Here is a 20,995-nt window from a genome sequence, read left to right on the forward strand (position 1 = left end):
TTCCCTTTCAAACTGTATCGTCTCTGACTCAAACTGTATCCAATACATCGAGATACGTTTCACAGCATTTTATTTGGCAGAGATACAGACAACTAGTCTGTAACCTCTTAGTCATCATGATTCAAGGTCATGCTGAGCGGTGCCCTAACGGCTTCTCCATCCTCTTCCCTTCTTCTAAAATCGTTCCTTTAAGTCTCTGTTTTATGTGAGAGAGGAGCGGAGAAGGGAGTCTCGCTGTGACCCTGCAGTCCCCCTGACACGACAGTGATTTAAACAAGACTGTCATTGAGACTCTGTTCACCCTGATGCTGCTGTTTGTTCAGTTTCTGCAACGTGGCCGAAAACAGCCTGGCCTTTTGACACTTCACATGTCAGAGACCTGTTAGCTCAAAATGCTGCAAGTGAGAAAGAAAAACCTGTCACATATGTTTAAGAGTTTGGCTCACATTAAGCCAGACTGTAAAGTAAAGTCAACATGAACAAATCATAAATCCAGCAGCAGCTCATTCTCTCATCTGGGGTCTATTTTACAGCTCTAAACGCTCTTTAATTCTCTTCTCTACTTGACCTCTTTCTCTTTGACAAACCTGTAAAATGCTATGACTGCTGGCTGAGCCGAGCTGCCCTTTACTCTCCTCATGCCAAAGCCAACACAACTGTTCATAATGAGACACACTGCACCCACTTCACACCTCACAGGGTGTGTGGCAGAGCTCACTGTGGAGGTGATCTGTGTAGGCAAACATGTGTCTGCCTGCACAACAACAGCTACAAGCTGCTATTCCTGTTGTTCAGACACATCTGACAGAGTGTAGCAATAAGGGTGTGAATCTTCCAGTACCTCACATTTGATTCGATTTTGATTCTTGGGGGTCTTGTTAATTCAGAATCAATTTTCTGTTTAAAGCAATTCACATTCCTTAGTTATTCCAAAAAGGTGATTATTTTAGGATCAACTTCCTGTCCACTGTGCACTAAGAAGTTGCAAATTCATATTTGACATTAAAAGGTACAATCAAATATGTTCTAGATAATGAAACTTTTATATATATTTGTATCAGCTAATTGCAATAATGTAAATGCACAGAGGGTTCTTGTGTATGCTGGGTCAAGCTTCCTCGTACCTGGGGGAATCCAATGTGTGCCCTAACGCTTGCCTTAGAAGAAGACGGGACTGGCTGTATTACAAATTCAAATTTCTATATTTTTGCTGAATGGTGATACACAATATATATTTTTGTAGTTGTTTCTGTTAAGCAATAACAAAAAAAAAAGTCAAATCCACAATACCCAATAAAAATGCTCCTTATCTAAATAAAAATTTAAAAAAAAGCTTCCTTTTCTGCAGAAAAACAAACAGCTGTGTATTTTGTTTTACAGATGGTTTTGTAGATTTTGTAGTCATTACAATAGAAAACCTACAATTAGTGTTTAAATATAGCATCAACACTGAACACAGTGTTCGAGCAGAGAGAGCAGCATGATTTAGTTTCAATGTGTGTACTTTAACCAAAGAAAAGGTCTCTGAATACTGCTGCTGATGTTTCTCATTCTTTGGTTTGAATCACAGTATTGCTGAAGAGGTCAGCCATTTTCATCTGCAGGGACGTGTGAACTGTTCACACTTCAGCATGGAAAGCACACAGAGGGGTAAAAAGCCTCCAGTGCACAACAGCTTCTGAGAGCGGCTGCCTCTTTGACCTTAATCGCCTCATGAATGCAGGTCTGTATGTCTGTCCGTGTGTGTTTCTGTGTGTGTTTCTGAGCAGGGAGGAAGGTCAAAAGGTCAACTTCAGGGTCATATGGTGAAGGAAACCACCATGTGAGAAGGACAATTTGGAAAATGTGTACAAACATATCTGTGATTAATTATCAGAGGGTTTATACTTACAAAGTTAGAATCTTACTGTTATTGTGCCCAGCATGCTCGGGCAAAGACTTCAAATATGGGCAAACTAAAAAGTGTGGAGAAAAACTCCCTCAGTTGCTTATATTTCAATACATTTTAAACTTCTGATTAATTAGTTTGTTATAGGAGTGGAATCAAGAAGGCTGCCAAAGATGAAGACAGAAATGCAGATCACATGTCACACTGTACTGAGCTGACTGTCACAAAGAAAAAAAACAACACGACAGACACTGAAGCTACTAAAATATGGATGAGAAACACAGTTGGCCCAGAGGTTTCCTTGTGCGTTGAAATACTCAATGGTCAAACTTATTCACATTGGGTTTGATTACTTGAGAACTTTGTCTAAGAAGGGAACTTTGTGGAGTTTTTGAGAACAATGTATACAACGCAGAGTCATGCAGGTAGGGCCAACAAATCTGCCAATAGTTTAACAACAGCCAACTGATTAAGTCGGCTTGTGAGGAAATGGTACAGTGCACAATAAAAAGCTGGTGTGAGGAAGACTCCTGTCTTTTGATTTCCATTGAATAAAACCCTCCGGCACTGTGTGGGAGACAACCTTGTGTGTAATCCTGAACAGAGACTTTAATTGGGACGGTGCCTTGTTCAAATTCTATACTGTTTCAGAAATGTGGTCCCAATTCTGAATCCCTAAAGACCAGCTTAAAAACCAGGACACTATCATTTTTGCACACAAAAAAATCCATTGCAGTTTAATGGTTGGGAGTGAATCTATGTTTCCTTTGTGTCAAACAGGGGACTGTAGCTTTAGTGTAGTTGTGTCAGTGGAGGATGTGGACTCAAAATATGACAAAACCAACCAAAACCTGACCTTTAATGTCACATTTAAAGAGACATTAGTCCTGGGCAGCCTAAGTTCATCGCTGACCCTCTGCACTTAACCACATACCATTCCCCACACTCTCATCCCTGTTTCCTATTCTATCCACTGTCCTCTATAATAAGGGGATAAAAAGCCCCAAAACAGACATTATCATTTGCATTTATTGCCACAAATGTTACAAACTGAGAGAATGAAAAATTCTGCTGACATAATCATCCAAACTATTTAAAGCAGCTCCATCTTGAAAATGTCCCATCAGCGCCTTTTAAATGCCCATTATAGTTCCCTAAATGTGATTCAGTGGTGGGTTTGCAATGGCGAATCCTTATTTGAAAAATATTTTACGACTAGACTCAGCTATGAAGCAAAGGCTGACGCAAGACTTGAGCACATGAAGAGCTGAGTCACAAATCCCCTGTTCATGACAGTTGCTTTCATTATCGGTTAATTAAACGCCTTGACAGGAAATACTGGAGGAAAAGAAACCGATGCACAGTGGACTGCAGCTGACTGAAGACTTCCCCGGGCAGATTAGTAATGGTAAACAACCTCTGTTTTTATGGCCTCAACAGGAGCTATTTTTGTACAAACGGAGCAGAGGCACTTTTGTTTGTGTCAATGTTGTCAAGGAGGAACATCCGTTCTCAGGAAGGAGCACGACTCTTACCTCCCTTATCGGGCGGGTTAAGAGAGGTGACAGACAAGAACAGATTACTCTGATATCTTGAGGTGAAGAGGGATGGAAGATAACGTGCAAGAAAGAGACAAAAAAAAAGCAATCAGAGCAGAGCTGCAACCTCAGCACATCAATATTATCAAGTATTAAAATAATAAGAGAATCTGATAATGTCTATGGAGATGCAACAGTGCAGCTTATAAAAAGAAACATTTGTGTTTAACTAGTTTTCAGTGAACAAATCAATAAAAGTGTAAAACTGCTGCTTCTGTTTCATATACAAAATACGACAACCTTCTAACGGAGGCTTTCAAATGAAGTGACATTCACAGTGTACTGCTGTGAAGTGATGATGAGATACTGTACTTTGGCCACCACTGTTAACACTATAACTTCTATTTGATTGGTCAGAACATCTGCAATGTGGGTGACATGCAGAATCAAGTTCATGTCTGTCTGACGCAGGTTCAACTTGAACTGCTAAAAGCCAAGAGGATGTTTTCAGATCAAAAGTTGAGTTTTCATATCACTGCAGAACAATTGAAGCTATAGCACTCTTGAGCCACAGCAGACCATAGAAAATATTTAGCGATGCACGATATAGTGGATATCAGCTGACATCCTTCTGTCCACGCTGACAACACTGATAATTTGACCAAATATAGAGAAACTGATAATTGTCCTGTGTTTTTGTCGCCAGTGGGAGAAAGATGCCACACAGATGGGAAATCACTGGAAACACACATTAAGGATGGGGAGAGGTCTGCACATCTGTTTCTAATTTGGCTTCTTATAAATTGAACATGCACAATGAATGACTGAAGCATTTTGTAGAACAAAACTCTGTTGGCATTTTCTGGCTGATTATTTCAAACTTGCACAATGAACCAGTGAAGCACTTCATAAAACTGAACGATTTTGATGTGAAGTAAGCTTCAAAGCCACAAGCAATGTTTGTGATGTGCTAAACAGCCGTCTCACATTTACACTGTACATGTGAAAAAGGACCAACGGATCTCATTACTGTGCAGGAGGAACGGCTTCTCATTTTAATGTACAAATGATTCACAGCATCTATTCCGGAGGGGAGATGAGCAACAGCGATGGCAGGAACACATCTGAAATATTTCTTGATGGCCCAGCTGTCACATCAGTTAATACTTACATGTGAGGCTGCAATCTTATACACCGTGTAGTACAGATTGGGAGAGACTGACTCAATAACTAGACCTCCAATCTAAAGAGGAGAACTGTAATTGGAATTTGGATCATTTAAAGTGAGTGCTGCAAAGAAAAAGATGAATCCATGCTTCAAGTCCTGCAGGACATGAGCCGAGAAAGGACATAATACCAACAGTGAAGAGTGTAAAAACAATCTGCTACACCAAGATGAACTGACCTAAACCTGTGTGCATTAACTTTTACACCCAGGGATCAATACAGCATTGTTTTACTTTTATTAGATACCGCACATACAAGAGTCCAAATGAGATTCAACCAGATGTTCATCATCACATTTTTTTCTTGAAGAAGTGCATAAAGCAGCAAAAAACTATAACAGGAAAAATACCAAATGTTGTAGAAGTAGAGCATTAAAGATGGCTTCTGTGTTGCCTTGTTCTTTTAAACTGCGTTGGTTTGGATTACCAGATCATTTATGGACTTTTTTTCATGTTATTTCAGAAGCAGTGGGATTATTTCAGCAAGCATGGTGTGTTTGTTTTTCTACAAGGGGCAGGGCTGTTATGCTGATCCTTGCTATACAAGTGTAAAATACATTCTTTAAAAGTTTGTAAAGTATCCACTATATAAAACAAAACTAAATAAGGAAGACATGCTACATATCTACACTGTTAGTGTTATGATGGTCATGTCACCATCTGTTTACTTAACTACAAAGGAGACTCAGCCAAAAAGACTCAAGCTGTCTACTTTGTTTTGGAGTCGTCGTGAACCTTAAAGCCTGTTCTTGTTCAGTGGCTGTGAGTCTGTTTCTGTGTGTATTTGTTTCAGATCCAGAGTTGTAAAAGCTAAACAGTTTAGCTAGTTCAGGGTCTACAGGGAACAATGAGACATAAATCCACCAGAGCAGTCACAGATCAGCTACTGCTAAAAGGGCCTGTCAGTCAACAAATGTCCAAACTCAAATCAGTCACAGCCATTTATTTATAAATGTCCTTACTTCTCCTACTGAAAATAGAGAAGGAACACAGAACTCCTGAATGTTAATCTAACTCCTGTGTGTTTAAACTGCTCCATTTAAGTGTAACATAACAAGAAAACATTTCTGAGAAAACAAAGCAAAGATAGTTTTTTCTCAGCTATGAAACACACCTGATCAAATATTCATTTAAAACTGATTTACTGTTGACAAATCATGATTTATGTCATTTAAAAAGTATTAAATCTTCAAGCATGGAAATAATGACAATGATACAATAAAGTCAACCATGAGAAAAAAATGCATAATTCAACATCAATATGACAGCAGAGAGAAGGAAGTCAATCTCCTAATTCAAGTGAATTCACAGTAAATGTGTCAGCTCATCTATTGAGACTTCAAACATATATATACTGAATGTTCATAGTGACGAATTCAGAGAAACATGAAGTGAATGAAAGCAGACAGCTAGGTTTGAATAGATGATAGATTAACTTACTCTCTTATGTATCATGCATGGTGTTGGGACGTATCTTTGCAATTTGCAATAACATTCAACTTTTCCTCAGCCTGTTCTCCAAATACATCAAAATATGTTCATACTTGGCAATAACCAAAAGGTTATATCTCTATGTTCTGTAAATATAATCATTTCACTGTCAGGTATCTAATAACTACAAGAGAGCAATACTATTAAGACTGTTTTTATAATATTAACCATCTAGCCTGGCTCAGGCCCCTGCAATAAATCTGAGAGAGACTCTCATGAATGAAACATGAAGCCAAAGAAACAGGATGCAAAGACAGAAGATCAGTATGAATTCTGAAAGCTTTGCTTCGATAACAGAGGACAGATCACAGAGACTTGGACGAGGAGTATAATGTGAAAGCTTTCAGATTCAGAAAAAAAACCCACATCAAATCAAAACTGTACTACAGACTTTGGTACAGACCTGGTTTAATCAGATGGGAAACAGTAGTCCCACAAATGAAGTGAAGCATACAGTATCGCACTGAGCAGTAATTCTAGTCTGAGACAAGCTCAGAGCTCATCATGTTGGCCTGATGTACATAAAAAAACACAACGTAATTATCTGGATTCATTTTCTTTATTTTCTCACATCACAATATATTGCAGAAAATCAAAAGCATTTCCCAAAATCATGCAGCCCTCTAAACAAGAAGAGGTCATTGGCTTCAGCTTAATATCTGTCTAACCCAAGTACATTGATGCTGCTGACCCAAGACACCATCTCTCTTTGTAGGAAACAGTAGATTGAAGGAGAACCCTGGCTTTCAAATCTTCTATTAGAGTAAGGGTAGACTTAGAAGAAAGGTAGTGTTGTAGACAAACCCACAGACTTCCCCCAGAAGACCGGCACACAGAAACCTCTGCGGTAAGAAAGTGGGATGTTCAAAGGATCTAATACATGTTCTCCTAAGTGCTGACAAGCTTTGAATGAGTTGTTCCCCAGGATACGAGCAAAATGGCACTGTCCAAAAGAATTCTATACAGTACAAACGCATCTTTAAAACTTTAAAGAAATCTAAGATTATATCAGGCCGATGGAAGATATTCCCAATATTGAAGGTTAGGACAAAGATGGCAGCACAGATTGGATATGAAACACTTAACGTCTTTTAATTTGGTCTCCTAGGTAATACAATCTAAGGAGGTGAATATTTAATTAAAGAAAAACAGAAAAACAATGCACCTTGTACAGAGAACACTTGAGCCACCCAGTTTCCCTCCCCTGTGTTTTCAGGTCTGTGAAAAATCCCGACAGCTTGTGTTGAGTTTATAGCCTGTTGGGAGTTTGCTGTTTAACAAGTAGTCACAACACAGCCCAACTCTTGTTTAGAACAAGAGACACAAATTGAATGTGTGTATTGATGCCTGAAGGACAGCTTGACACCCTCCAGGAGGAAAACAAGCCGGAGAGCTTCTTTAAAATCTGCTTTCTCGCTCCTTTGAAGTTTAAACTGTCAGAACAAGAGAGCTTGGCCCGAGAAAAAAAAGCGGTGGGACTGTCACTCTTTGTTGTGTGTGGTAAAGGAATAAAAGTACTGGAAGTGCTCATGGCTTGTTTCTTGCTTCACGCTCTTGAAGAAAACATCTTTGATGGTCATGGTTAACAATCAGTTTTTGAGGTCCTAAAGTAAACGCAGCTTTCTTCCATATAAAGCCTCTTAAAAATGAAGTGAATGTCCACTGAATAACCTTGAAAGCTTGCCAGTTTATTCTCCATTAATTGGGATGCAAACATCTTTCTTAAATCACATTATGACAATTAAAATAGAAGCCGGATCAACTGAAATTATTCTAGCCGTGGGCAGCAGTTTGTTGGACTACAGAGACAATCTGAGGCTGGGTTGCAAACCCTTAAAAAACAAAAATGACCACCTGTAGTAAGCAGCAATTTACAAGTATCATCCAAACAATAGGGAGAATGGTCCGTTTATTCAAGTGTTGACTTCGATGTGTACAGATTGCATATTTGCCTGACCAGTAATCCTTAAATATAATCTGTTTCCTGGCATTTATTTGTCAAACTCATATTCCCAGGGTCAAGTATGACCCATCAAGTTATAATCAACTTATTTTTTCCACTTCTGATTAGAAATTGTTTGAGGACGAAAAGACAAAATGTATGAACACAAGTGTTGCTGAGAATTAGAATGAGAAAACATATGACACAATTATAGCAAAGACTTACACCGAACTATTTCATTTTATGTATTTTTATTGTGCCTTCCTGCTGCTGGAAGACCTGCAAACTCCTGCAAATGTCCTGGTTACTCTGGGTTTTGTCTACCTAACCCTTATTTGACCCACAGTTAATGCTAGAGCTCTCAGAGTCTTTCTAATGGAGGAAGGTTTGTGTGAGTACTCTCACATGAAGTAGTGAATCCACCAGGGAAAATATCTTGTACATCCCATTAAAAACAGAAGCGTCATCACTTCCTCAAGATCAATAAGAATCACATGCGTGTGTGCTCTCCTGTGGCACAAGCAATAACGGTCTGGAGTTCAAGGATAGTCAGGGAGTTATGTTTTGAGAGGAGCGTGGGCTTTAAATGTATTAATTAAATAGAGATCTAGGCTAAGGACACAATAGCACAAAAATATATTTCTCAGCAGTTCCAGCCCAAACCCACGAGACTCTGAGCTACTTCTGCCAGCAAAAAACATCTGCTGTTTCTGTGAGTGTGACCTCAAATACGTATAAATGGCTTCATATCTCAACAGAATAGCAGCTTAGATTCAGCAGAGTCAGCTGCACATTATTACCAAACCGAGGTACTCAAGAAAAGTGTATCTTTATGACATGACCAGCATGGTGCCTGTCGGACGTAAAGACGCTTTAAGTATTTAATAACAAAATGGCTCTTTCATAGGAAAACCTTATAATGGCAGATGTAACATTACACAGTCAGCATTTCCTGTTCATGAACTCCTACTTACCCTGGGCCTGATTAGGGGGCCTGTTGCTATGGATACCATGCCCCTATACATGCGCCAGTGCATATTAATGTTAACAAAAGACTGAATTCAAGTCACTTCTATTGGAGGAAGGTTGATTCTTACTATAAGAAGGCATGTTTTTCAAGGGTGATTTTTTGTAAAAAAAAGATAAAATGGACCATAAATGCAGCAACATTGGATGCCAGTCAACAAAAGAATCTGTGAACTCATCTATGTAACTTTGTATTCGAAACATAGCATTTAGCATTTTAGCATTTGGTCATGTGAAAAAGAAAAATGCTTTGCTTAAAAATAAAGCACATTATTTTGATGATTTGCCCTTAACTCTTATGTTTTGGTTTGCTCTACAGGCCTTCATGTTTCCCGTAAATCAGCAAAAAAAACGTGTGTTCACTACCCACTGATCAGCAAACCGATTCTTAGAAACAAAAAAGCGTATTTTGAGTAGAAGGACTCCAATGAATGATAAAGCTCTCTTAATAAGGAACAATGATAACTTATTCCAAATATCATCTGGAAAGGAAATTATATGTTGATAGCCCTGTGATGGACAGGCCACCAGTCCAGGGTATACCCCAATGACAGCTGGGATTGACTTCAGCACCCCGTGACCCCAAAATTGAAAAGTGGTAAAGATAAAGGATGGATGGACATGTTGATACTTTTTTTCCCCCTTGACAGGCTCTCATAAAAAACAAAAACTTATTTCAACTTTGTCAAAAAGAACAAGCATATTATCTTGTCTTAAAGTTTGTTAAACCTGTAGGCACACCCCTGGCTGGAAAAGTATCTCCGGCATACAAGGTTCAGGGTCTGGATGTAGCCCTGTCTGCACACAAAGTCCTGAGCTGTTGTCCCCTCACCATGCTGCTGACTGCTGCAGCAGCTGAGAGCATCTTATCAGCAGCTGCCAATTACGACACAGGAATCGTATCAGCAGCAGCCAATAAGAACCACAGTTTGTGTTGAGTTGAGTTTGTGTGAGGAAATGTCAACAGCTCAGTGAACCTGCCGGGCCTCTTATCTGACCACGCCTCTCCATCCAGGCAGCTTTCTCCGAGTCTGCTGTCATAGTAACAACAACACTCCAGGAAGGCTTAACACAAACTGCAATATCTTTGGGGGAGTTTTGACAGCTAAATAAAATAAATTGCAATACTCCTTACTACTCCCAATATTCCCTTTGTCCCAGCTGGGTGTTCAGACTGGTTACAGAAGCTTTGATACAATATTTTCAATAAAATCAAACATAACTGAGGATTATTGAACATAATGCATTTGTCTCTTCATAAGACAGGCTTTGCAGATTCACTCCAGAGTCAGAGAAGAGGAGATTACTTTCTTTTCACAGTGTTGCGTCATTAAACAACATGTAAGATGTATTATTTCTGCGTATCAGCATCTGTTCATAAATCTCCACAGAGGAATCAACGACATGATTCTGCATCTCTTATCTTGAGCTTCCAAAGACAATAAAACGGTGATAGAAAAATGCATTATTACTGTTTATTTTTTACAGCACTGATATGACGCTTTTGTGAAGATAAGCCTAAACCTGACACAGTCTGAAAATATTTGACCACAGGTACTGTCGTCACGTTGTTATCAATTATTGGGTTGTATAAAGGGATGTTCTTTGTTGCTGTGTGCTGATTATTTGGTCATGTCAAAAATATTAGAAAAGAGCTCAACATACAAATCATCCATCCAAATCCTAAATATATGCCGTTTACAAGGATATATGACCAAGAAAGGTAACAATGGTCAATTCATTCACCATTCCCTTTTATCTCTTTCATCTCAAAGCTTGTAAGTATAAATATGTTATTTCTTGTGTCTTCATATTGAAAGTTCTCCTCCTATGTGTCACTATGGAATAGATGTGTACTTGTACTGTTGTAAAATTCAATATCTCACTAACATTATTGGCACTTAAAGAGCGGAGAGATGGGGAAGGAGAAGACATGCTGTTTTTATGGTCACTATGGCTGTGAGTGCACACAGGCACATTTCTGTCACAAGTCATCATCAATTGCATCATTGCTCATGAAATTTAAGAGCACATCTGAGATTGTAGGAGAACGTGACCTCCACGGAGCCATGGAGCGTTGAATGAATCATGGTCTGATGATTTCTCGAGTAAAGCTTTCAGAATAGAGGTCACTTAATGGTTCATCTTGTCTCTAATGGTGGTATGGATGACTAGAGCCGTAAGAACCACATGAAGTGGCAGCCACACAGACGGAAACATCATGAGATTATGAATCCTGTCTTTCCACTTACTTGGAATAAAATAAACAAACCTGGGTTTTTTTTTTTTTGCGTGTGTGATGTGGCCAGGTGGGACCGCAAACCTTTCCACTGCACAGAAAAGGGTTATCTGCAGGCCGCCAACATGGCGTCAAGGCAGAGGAAGACATAAGACATAGTGCCTGTGTTTAGACAGAGTGTGCCATGAAGGCAAAAAAAATATGTATTAACATAACAATTTTAAAGTCTAAAAACCATTGTTGGAAAATCAATACTAAGATTTTGTCCGACGATGGTCTACAAACAAAAAGCCTTGTGAATTTCTTCTAAAAGAGAAACAACAACAACGACAACAACAACAACAAAGACAACAGCAGATCCGTAAAGTTGTGTCATTGACTTTTCTGTTGAGAGAGGCTCAAGCCTCTGACTTGTCTTCAACATGGCTACACAGTCGCACAAAGTAAAAAGTCCAGTTCCAATGTGCACCCCTATCATAGGTGACTGCGATCTTGACACTTGATCATAGCGATGTCATGGTGCATATTACACGAGTATTTAAAATTTGGCAAAGAAAGAGAGACCTGATGTAGAAGAAAACGCAAAGAGAGTAGCTGTTACAAAAGCTTTCCCCCTGTGGCTTTGATAAATTGCCTAAATACAAAAAACTTTGGACTTAACAACCCTAATCATGTGGCGTGGTTAAACCTATTAGACCTCCTTATACAATACAGAAGCCAAGAGGGCCTCAAGAGGGGGCAGTGTCAAAAGACTCTGCTGAGTTGATTAAAAAAAACAAAAATCACACTACAATCCCCTGCAGACACTGGGTGACACTTTGAAAGACAGAGACATACAGTCTGAACTTCAACCACATCAACTGCATTCGTCCTTTAATGAATCTGAGAATGGATATTAAAATGCTGCTGCGTTAAATAATTAATCTTCATGCTCCACTTGGATTGTCACAATTCTCTTTATTGATGCCAGTCTGCATTTCCCCCAGCTACAGTGTCATTATTGACTTCTCCATTATTCTTCTTTAAGACCACATTCATCACTACAGGCTCTGCTAATCAGGTCATCTATTGACGGCAGAAAAGCCCCGTTTCTGAAGTTTGCACAACAGGCTGCACACTTGCACACAAGGGATAAATAACTGTAAATAGATGATGAATTGAAGATGATTAAATTTTTTGCAGTTTTTCACCTGCACATTTCTTTTCAAGTAGCAGTAGCAGATCCGGTAATTTGCTTAATAATCATACATACCTCAATCAACAACATACAACAATATTTAAGAAAGTATCCATCAGCAAGCAACTGAAAGTGAAGAGCCTCTAAAACAAGTAATACAAGATACAAAGCAACCAAGCATGCATCCTTTGCCTCACTCGAAACACAACCAAACACTCTTACACATCTGCAGTTTGTGTTTTTCCTTCACTTTTCTTGAAGCATTCAGCCTCTCCCTAAACGAGAGCTGTAGTGTAGTTTTTCTTGCTTGCTAACCAGTTCAACAGCAGCATCAACTCATCAGCAAACAGTTTAGTCATATATATTCAAATCATTTAAAACTGGTTAAATGCGACTCAGCCGATGTTTCTGTACTATTTGTGTAGCGCCTCTCACAGAGCAGAGGGAAATGGGGGTGATGTAAAAAAAAAGAAAGAAAGTGTTAAACAGAGGAGATTTTCAGCACACTGTTGTCAGGCAGTAAGAAGCAGCTGGTGAGGATCAGTTAACCCGGCTGGAGGCTGAGAGAGATGAGACAGACGAACAGAGGAGGGGAGGGATGGATGGAAGGAGGGGTGGTTAGAGAGGAACTGCTGAGTCTGTGTGACGAACATGCTGCTATGTGCAGAGTGTATTAAAACAGATTTTTTTCAGCTTCTCCTGACGTGAAGGAGCACAGACAGAAGAAAGGAAAAACATGTTGGGTGGTTAGTGTTTAAGTTATATCTTCTTTTGGTTGGCTTCCATTTATATGTTGTTTAAATATATATAAACAACTCCACAAAAGCTTTGTGTCACACACTGTATAATTTGAAGTCATGTTATATCAAAAAAACCTCTCCATCTCCAATTATAGTAGAGGGAAGACGTATTGTAGCGTATAACAGTCTCCTACTGCAATTTAAAATGACTTCAGGAAACACCAGAGGTTAGTTGAAACAACATTTCGCTCCATTTGTGGTAGAAACAAAGCTCGCCCACCTGGATCCCATGAATAATTCATCAGGTAACCCGACCTATCAGAGACAGCAGTTATTCTCTGGTGTTTTGAGGACTTCTCAGACGTGTAGAAATCTGACAGTCGCTGGTGGCTTGATGAAAATCACTGCCGATAAAAAACCTCTATAACAGACTTTACATTTGCAATTAAACCCTCCAAGCCTGCAAGTCTTGGGCCAGTCTTCTCTGTTACAGAAAATGCCCTCGCAGAATAAAATGCCAGATTCAGTTTCGACTAAAAAAAGAAAGAGGGTCCGAGGGTTGACATTCAGAAAAGTACACCATATATTACAGTCTTTTATAGATTTACAGTTAAGAAATCATCAAAATCAGCAGGAAGTGATGTCTTAGATATAATGTTTTAAATATATATATTACTTATAGTGTTGGTGTTTGTAACTTTTAGACAAAAATGGAGCATTATAGGCTAGCGGTGTAAACATCAATTACTAGTACATTATCAATATTATTGTTAGTAGACCTGTTATCAGATTATAGGTAAATCATTTTCCCATGTAATCAATGAACATGTCCTTGAATCCATTCCTACAGGTCTTAGTTTTCCAAACCAATTGTCAAAACCCCAAAATGTTGAATTAAAAAAAATAATACAGAGACCAATCGAAGCAGGAAAATTGCACATGGTGAAAATGAAACCTGCTATTTTAGTAAAAGACTTTATTATGCTTCAGTCAATTGATTTTTGACCTTTGTGTATATATACATATACAGTATATATATATATACACACACACACACACACACACACGTTTCGGACTAGTGGAAGTTAAATACAAATATTTTTAGTTGAATTAATTAGGCAATGGGACTCTAAGAATCTTTCATGTGAAGTTGGACTCCAAGATAGCATATTTTCAAATATTATTAGAAAACTAAAATGTTACCATCCATTTCTAATACTGTAGCCCCAGAGGTGTGTGTGCTGATTAAAAAAAGTAGAAGAGAAAATAACAACAAGTAAGCTGAGAAGAATGGAGAATCTTTTTTTTTTTTTTTCAAAACTCTGCCAGAAGACGATTAATCTGGCTGTATTTTCCTTGGGCAGTTTTATCCCTGAGGCAGCAGAGAACAGCTCATCTAAAGGCTAATTGTTTATGTTCCTACACTGATAATGGTCAAAGGTAATAATAGAAGGGAGATTGTGTGCTTAACAACCCGACCCCGTTTGTTTTGATGAGGCACAAAACTGAGAGCCAGGAGAAGATTTTGGTTTTCTATTTTGAACATTTCAGGGCTCAACTTTTGCTTGAGGCTCTGCCATTAACCTCAGTGTGAGTCTACAGACAGAGCAGAGCAGAGCGCCTTCTGGCACCCTGAATTATTTAGAGCTCACGTTTGTGGGTTCTGGCAGATTGGGTAAAGTGGATTTAAAACTTTGACAAACACAGCCCACAGAGAAGTGACTGGAAGCCAGAGAACACGATTAAAATAAGGAAAAAACAAACAAAATGGCCTGCACCAATTAGCATATGTGGATCAGCCTCATATTCTGCCCTCTACATGCCCACATTCAACCATAAATAGTCAATGCAAAGTCTCATGAATGAAAATTTCTACAAAAGAGCCTGCAGATCAAAGGTTTCAGGCGGTGAATCAAAGCGACAACCAGAAGTTGATGAAGAAGATAAACTTTCAGGACCAGAAACTGAAGAGCTTGTGAATGAAGTGAAGGTCAGAACGCACAAATTGTTTGTCTGTTACAGCAGGAGGGTCACAAACAAAAGAAAAAACCAGAGAATGACACCACACTGCTGCTGCATTCACGCAATCCATCCAAAACCATTCAACATTACGCACGAGTGTATCTCAACGTTTATGTTTACGGCACCCACGTTTATTTCTTGATATAATAATCAGAGTGCTCACGTCAATCAGCAAGCCTCCCTCCCTCCCTCTAGGATATTATTTGATCAGTGAACAACCACTTTGAAGTGTTTGGCACGGTTAACGTGTTGAACTCTGTGTGGTTATGAGAATATAAAATGATCTTGTGAGAGATGCCCAGACTTGATTTCTAAACTCTACTGAATTACACAAAAATACATGCAGGGACTGAAGATGTGCAGAATAAAGAGAAGAGCCACTGCCATGTCTCTGTGTGTCTTACAGCACAGTCATATTTATCAAAACTAAGACTCACTCTTGATGATTTATGACCTACTGTAGACAGTAGATGCCTTATACCGGTATGACTTCCCTTTTTAAGCCATTTTTTGTTAACCAGTCTTGGTTTCGTTTGCCATCTACTACATTAAAATATAAATCTTTAGGGTTTTAGGTCTGTTGGTCAGACAAATACAAAAAGTAAAAACAAACAAAAAAACACATTCAATGTAAAATTGCATACTTTTCACTACTTTGTGATGCGTCATTTGTCAATAAAAAGGAAATGAACATGCTGATTTATGGAAATCACGCTCAGCTGCAGCCATACTATCACATTTTTCTTCAGTCTAAAAAATGCTGGATGCTAGCTCTCCTAGCACATACTGTTCATGCAGACACACAGGCTGGGTTGTAGTCTTTATCTCTCCACTGCTGCAGTAAAAAGAAGTAGACTGTTATGTTCAGATTGAAGCAGATGAATCCCAGATGAATTGTCATGCATTTCTGTCACTCTACTCTCCTCCAGTTCAAACACAAACATACAGTAGTGATGAAACATGCAGTTATTCTACTGTTAACAAATACTTGGTACTCCTAAGTAGTTCCTGTTTGTGAGCTAATGAGTTGTAAACCTGTGTCTCTCATCCATCATCACTGCTCTAAACCTTCTGTCCCTGTGTGAACTCATCCCAGCATCCCCACACAGCAATCAGGAAACTATGAACACACACACACACACACACACACACACACACACACACACACACACACACACACACACACACACACACACACACACACACACACACACACACACACACACACACACACACACACACACACACACACACACACACACACACACACACACACACACACACACACACACACACACACACACACACACACACACACACACACACACACACACACCTCTCTGTGACAATGACATAGCCGTACATCTAAATGGACTATCATCCCTGACAGTTTAAGTAGCCTTTTGCATTATTTACCTTCCAGCAGCTCTTTGCCTGTCAGCTGTGGGTCACAACACTTTTTTTTTTTGCTCTAAAATATATGTCACAAAAAAGAAAAACTGTTCCATCTATGATTGGAAGCTATTATGCAAAATAAATCACATTCAGTATGCTGACGTGTTGGTCTGCTGCTCCACAAAGGAAACATCAGTCAAACTGAAGTGACAAACGTATGTGAAATAACGTGACAATATTGCATACCTGAATTACACACAACATGCTTGTGATATATTAACACACACAAAAAAAATGTGCTGCTCAATGTCATGTCACAATGCTTGGGTTTGGATGCAAAAGGCCGCTGCCCTCATATACCTTCAACCAGTTTTTTTATTCTCCAATGTTCAACAACATTAACCTTTCCCCTGAGGAATCAATTACATTTTATTCAACTCTTCTCTAAGCATCCACTAAAGGTCACTGCACAAGAGATTGGATCGGTGAGAGTACAACTGTTTTATTCCCCTAAACCACAAGGGTGAACTGGCCTTTGATGTAAAACTTAATTGATTTATTTCCACAGCAACACATGAATGAGAGCATTTTCTTAACTCCTCACATTGAACGTCCTTCGATGAATCCATACACACGGCATTGTGTTGGAAATTATGCTTTGGTACTGATCAATGCTAAATTATTTTCCTTTCGAACAACCTTAGCAGCAATCAGTAGCCAAAAGGCTGATCATCCTCTTTCAAAGAGCTGTTTTAAAAGTTGGTCTATAGTCTTATTTGCAGTGTTTGACAGTGGTATCACTACAAATAGCAGCGTTCGACGTTTACATTTTTCAGTAGCTCTGTGACAGCACTGTTTTCAGAATTGAATAGCTTTTCAGTAGCTTAGCTGTTTTATTGTTGAAATAGTGCGGTAGCGTCCAAACAAGCTACATCGGCACCGCAACAAAGATGAACACATTGGAGCGTTCCGTCGCGGCCCGAAATAAAACTGTTACGAATGAGTTTAAGACGTCAGCCGTACACGGACATGGTATTTGCTGCTGACATTGATAATTATCATAATTATTATAAACATCAGTATTACTATTGGCACCCCTACTGTACTACTATGACAAGTACTTGTCACGATATCAGCACAGACAACACATACAGGTAACCCTCTCACCTCTGGCTCTTGGGCTTAGTGTTCTTGACATAATTTGGCCCTTGGGAAAATCTAATAAGGGAACCCTGCTGTAAAGGTTGTGGGATATTAGTTAAAGATTGCTGCAGGCACAGTACTGTGTGCTCTCAGTAAAAAAAACCAAAAAAAACCCTCTTTACCAAAGTTGACAGGACCTTTGCTGTGAACCGCCTGGCCTGAAAAATCCCCGTTAGACTTCAAGGTTTCCCTGTGGAGGTTTGGACCTGAAGTAGCTCCCAAAGCTCTTTCCAAACAGTGGGTCACTGATTGCCTTGTGAGTGCAGAAAATAAACAAAGCCAGACAGAATACAATGTAATCCAAATTGTTTCACACTATTCCTCTAATGCTAAGGCAGTGTTAGCATGTCATAACAAGCTGCAATGCACCAACAAAATGCACAGATGAGACAGCTACTTGCGAGAAAACATTGATACAGTTCAAACATGTTAAAATCAGCTTTGAGAGTACAGTATCACTAGCACATTTTAAATGAAAACTTTTTGAGTCCTTGACAAATAATATTTTCTACTGCAGTCCTTCTATTAGACTTTTTTGAAGACATGTAAACTATCCTGCTTCACTAAAACAGACAGCAGCATTTCTAAAAATCTCACAGTCTTCACCACACACAGCTTCAACACAGCAGGCTCCTCTGGCTGAGTTGTGAAACTGATATAAGAAAAAATGAATAAGGAATATGCCGCAGTGTTTCTTCTGCCCTATGGCACCACTTATTATGGATTGTTAGAAGACAGACAAACACAGTAAGTGCACATAACACAGATAAAGAGCAAATAAGCTGACCAGGTGTATGTCTAACTTTAGGAAGGGACAAATGAAACATGTGAAATATAGAGTTTTTGGTAATTCAGTTTTATGGGGTCCAAGAATGTGAAGCACAACAAATATTTTTTTTCCCGAAGGAGTCACAACAAAGTGACAAACTGTTTACAGGAAACAGAGTGAATAGACCTTGAACAGAATATCAATTCAACTTGCAAACGTTTCCTGTTACTGTTTACAGGAGATGGTAGGCTTTTAATATTTTATCTGTCTTCTTGTTGTTTGGGTCTTGGTTTGGCAGTTTAAAGATCATTATTAAATCATGTGTCAGCAGGGTGGCATTAAGTATGAAAGGACTCTCTGGCGACATCCAAAAGACAGTTTGTTTGTCGCCTTCAAAAATTCTTTATCAGTAAATGAAATAAAACGTGTGAGGATAGTTGAAATAAAAGTTGATGTGTTGTTATGGATGACTGCACACATGCATGATGGATTAAAGAGAGTTATAGCAATGGTAATGAGACAAATCTATCCAGCAGGGTCTCTTAATGAGACTCAATCAACATGGCTCTTAATGAGTCGGTGCTGCATTGAAAGGCTGGGGGACCTGACAGAGACAGGAGACGATCATGAGTCAGGTTTATGTATAACCCTCTGAGTGCCTCAGAACTCTTCAATAGCGTCTTTGTTGGATCCCCACACTAAAGAGCACCAGAGGGACTCGTTCTTTTCAACATTTAAAAAAGAAATGTCAACACCCATACAGCACTCCGTGCATCTGCTTTTTGACTAAATACAAAATATAATTATTTCAGTTTTATGTTTTTATGAGAAATTTGTCTAAAATGTGAACACTTAAAATACCTTATAGAGCTTTTTAAAAATTACAATACATTTGAACAGTTTGACTTTGTCCTGTTTACAGTTGATACTCAGCAAACACCGTGTTTGAGTCCATCACAATACAAACAACCTTACAATGCTTACAACTACTCGGAAAGAAAATGAAATTGAAGATTTTTATTTTAACTTTTACTTTAATGGATATGACGGTGTTTACAAAACAAGATCTACGTATGTTTTTGTGCTCTGAATCAGTTTTTATTTTTATTAGTACAAATTTTCATGAAATTCATTTATCTTGGTAACTTTGTGAAATGTATTATTCAAGTCTGTCTACCACGTGTTAACACTTCTACTTTTGGGTGTCTGAAGCTGTAACCTTATATGAGTGAAACACCTAAGTAGTTGCAGATCTATATATGGATAGGAGCCACTAGACAGAGAGTCTACATCTGATAGGTATACAAATCAGTGTCATGTCATCTTCATTGTTTATGGTGATGCACCCAAATAGAAAGGAATTTGTGGGTTGCACCTTTTTAACGGAATATAAGCAGCACTGTGAACACTGTTACTGTGTCAGCACTTTGTCAGTCAAGTGATTTGTAAGCATGCTTGTTTGATGAGGTTGTCTGACCTCGGCCGATTAAATGGTGTTATAATCTACAGTCTGTTTCACGATTTCTTCATTGGATTCATACAACAGAAACAATCCCCACCTAACAATTTTTTTCAGTTTGAGGGACTGAAAACTTTTGATACTGCTGTTTTGGTTCATGAAGGAAGGTTGTTTTTAATACTTCACTAAAGAATGAATCAACATGCCTTAAGTGTTTTGTGAGTACTCCTACCTGTAATTTCATTTTATTCTCATTTGTTCAACTATCACATGGTCACATAATATGCACCTTAGAGCATTAAAACATCATTTAGACAGACATCTCTTTGTTTATCAATCATCTATGAAACATTACCTAATTAGAGTCTGACATGTTCAGTTAATCTCAATCAAATTAAACTTTATCAAGTTGTGAACAGCTCAATGTGAAGATATGAAGAAAAGATTAATTGTTGTCTAGGGCCGCATTAATGTGGTCTATTAATCCAGTCCAATTAGCACTGCAGTGCAGGCAGATAACATGAAAATAACACCTCTCTGTCTTTGGTAAGCTTTTCTTTCCAATACTCACACAGCAATTAATTAGTCAGCACTTTTCCAGTTTTTTAATTAGAAAGTCCTTCTTTAATTTGACTCATTATGAGGCCAGCACTCACTTAAATGACACACACATACACACACACACACACACTAATAGCTTCCCCTAGCGTTTCTATCTTTGTGTGATGGATCGGTGTGTGTGTGTGTGTGTGTGTGAGAGAAGAGGCTGATGCAGGTTTGATTGGCAGGTGCTGTTGACACGGTAACAGGCAGTCTCCTGCTGCAGCTGACTGACCTCCAAACAGGACAGACAAGCAGAGCCCCAAGACATGGCCAGCCA

At 38.8% G+C, this 20,995-nt stretch overlaps 1 protein-coding gene across 1 annotated transcript in view; it reads right to left on the reverse strand.

Annotated features, from left to right (window-relative positions):
* Window positions 1–20,995, reverse strand: part of LOC109988859 (ecto-NOX disulfide-thiol exchanger 2-like) — a 92,359-nt gene that overhangs the window by 46,191 nt on the left and 25,173 nt on the right. The window lies entirely within an intron of this gene.

This window comes from Labrus bergylta, chromosome 9 (genome assembly GCF_963930695.1).
Source record: "Labrus bergylta chromosome 9, fLabBer1.1, whole genome shotgun sequence".
Lineage (NCBI taxonomy): Eukaryota > Metazoa > Chordata > Actinopteri > Labriformes > Labridae > Labrus > Labrus bergylta.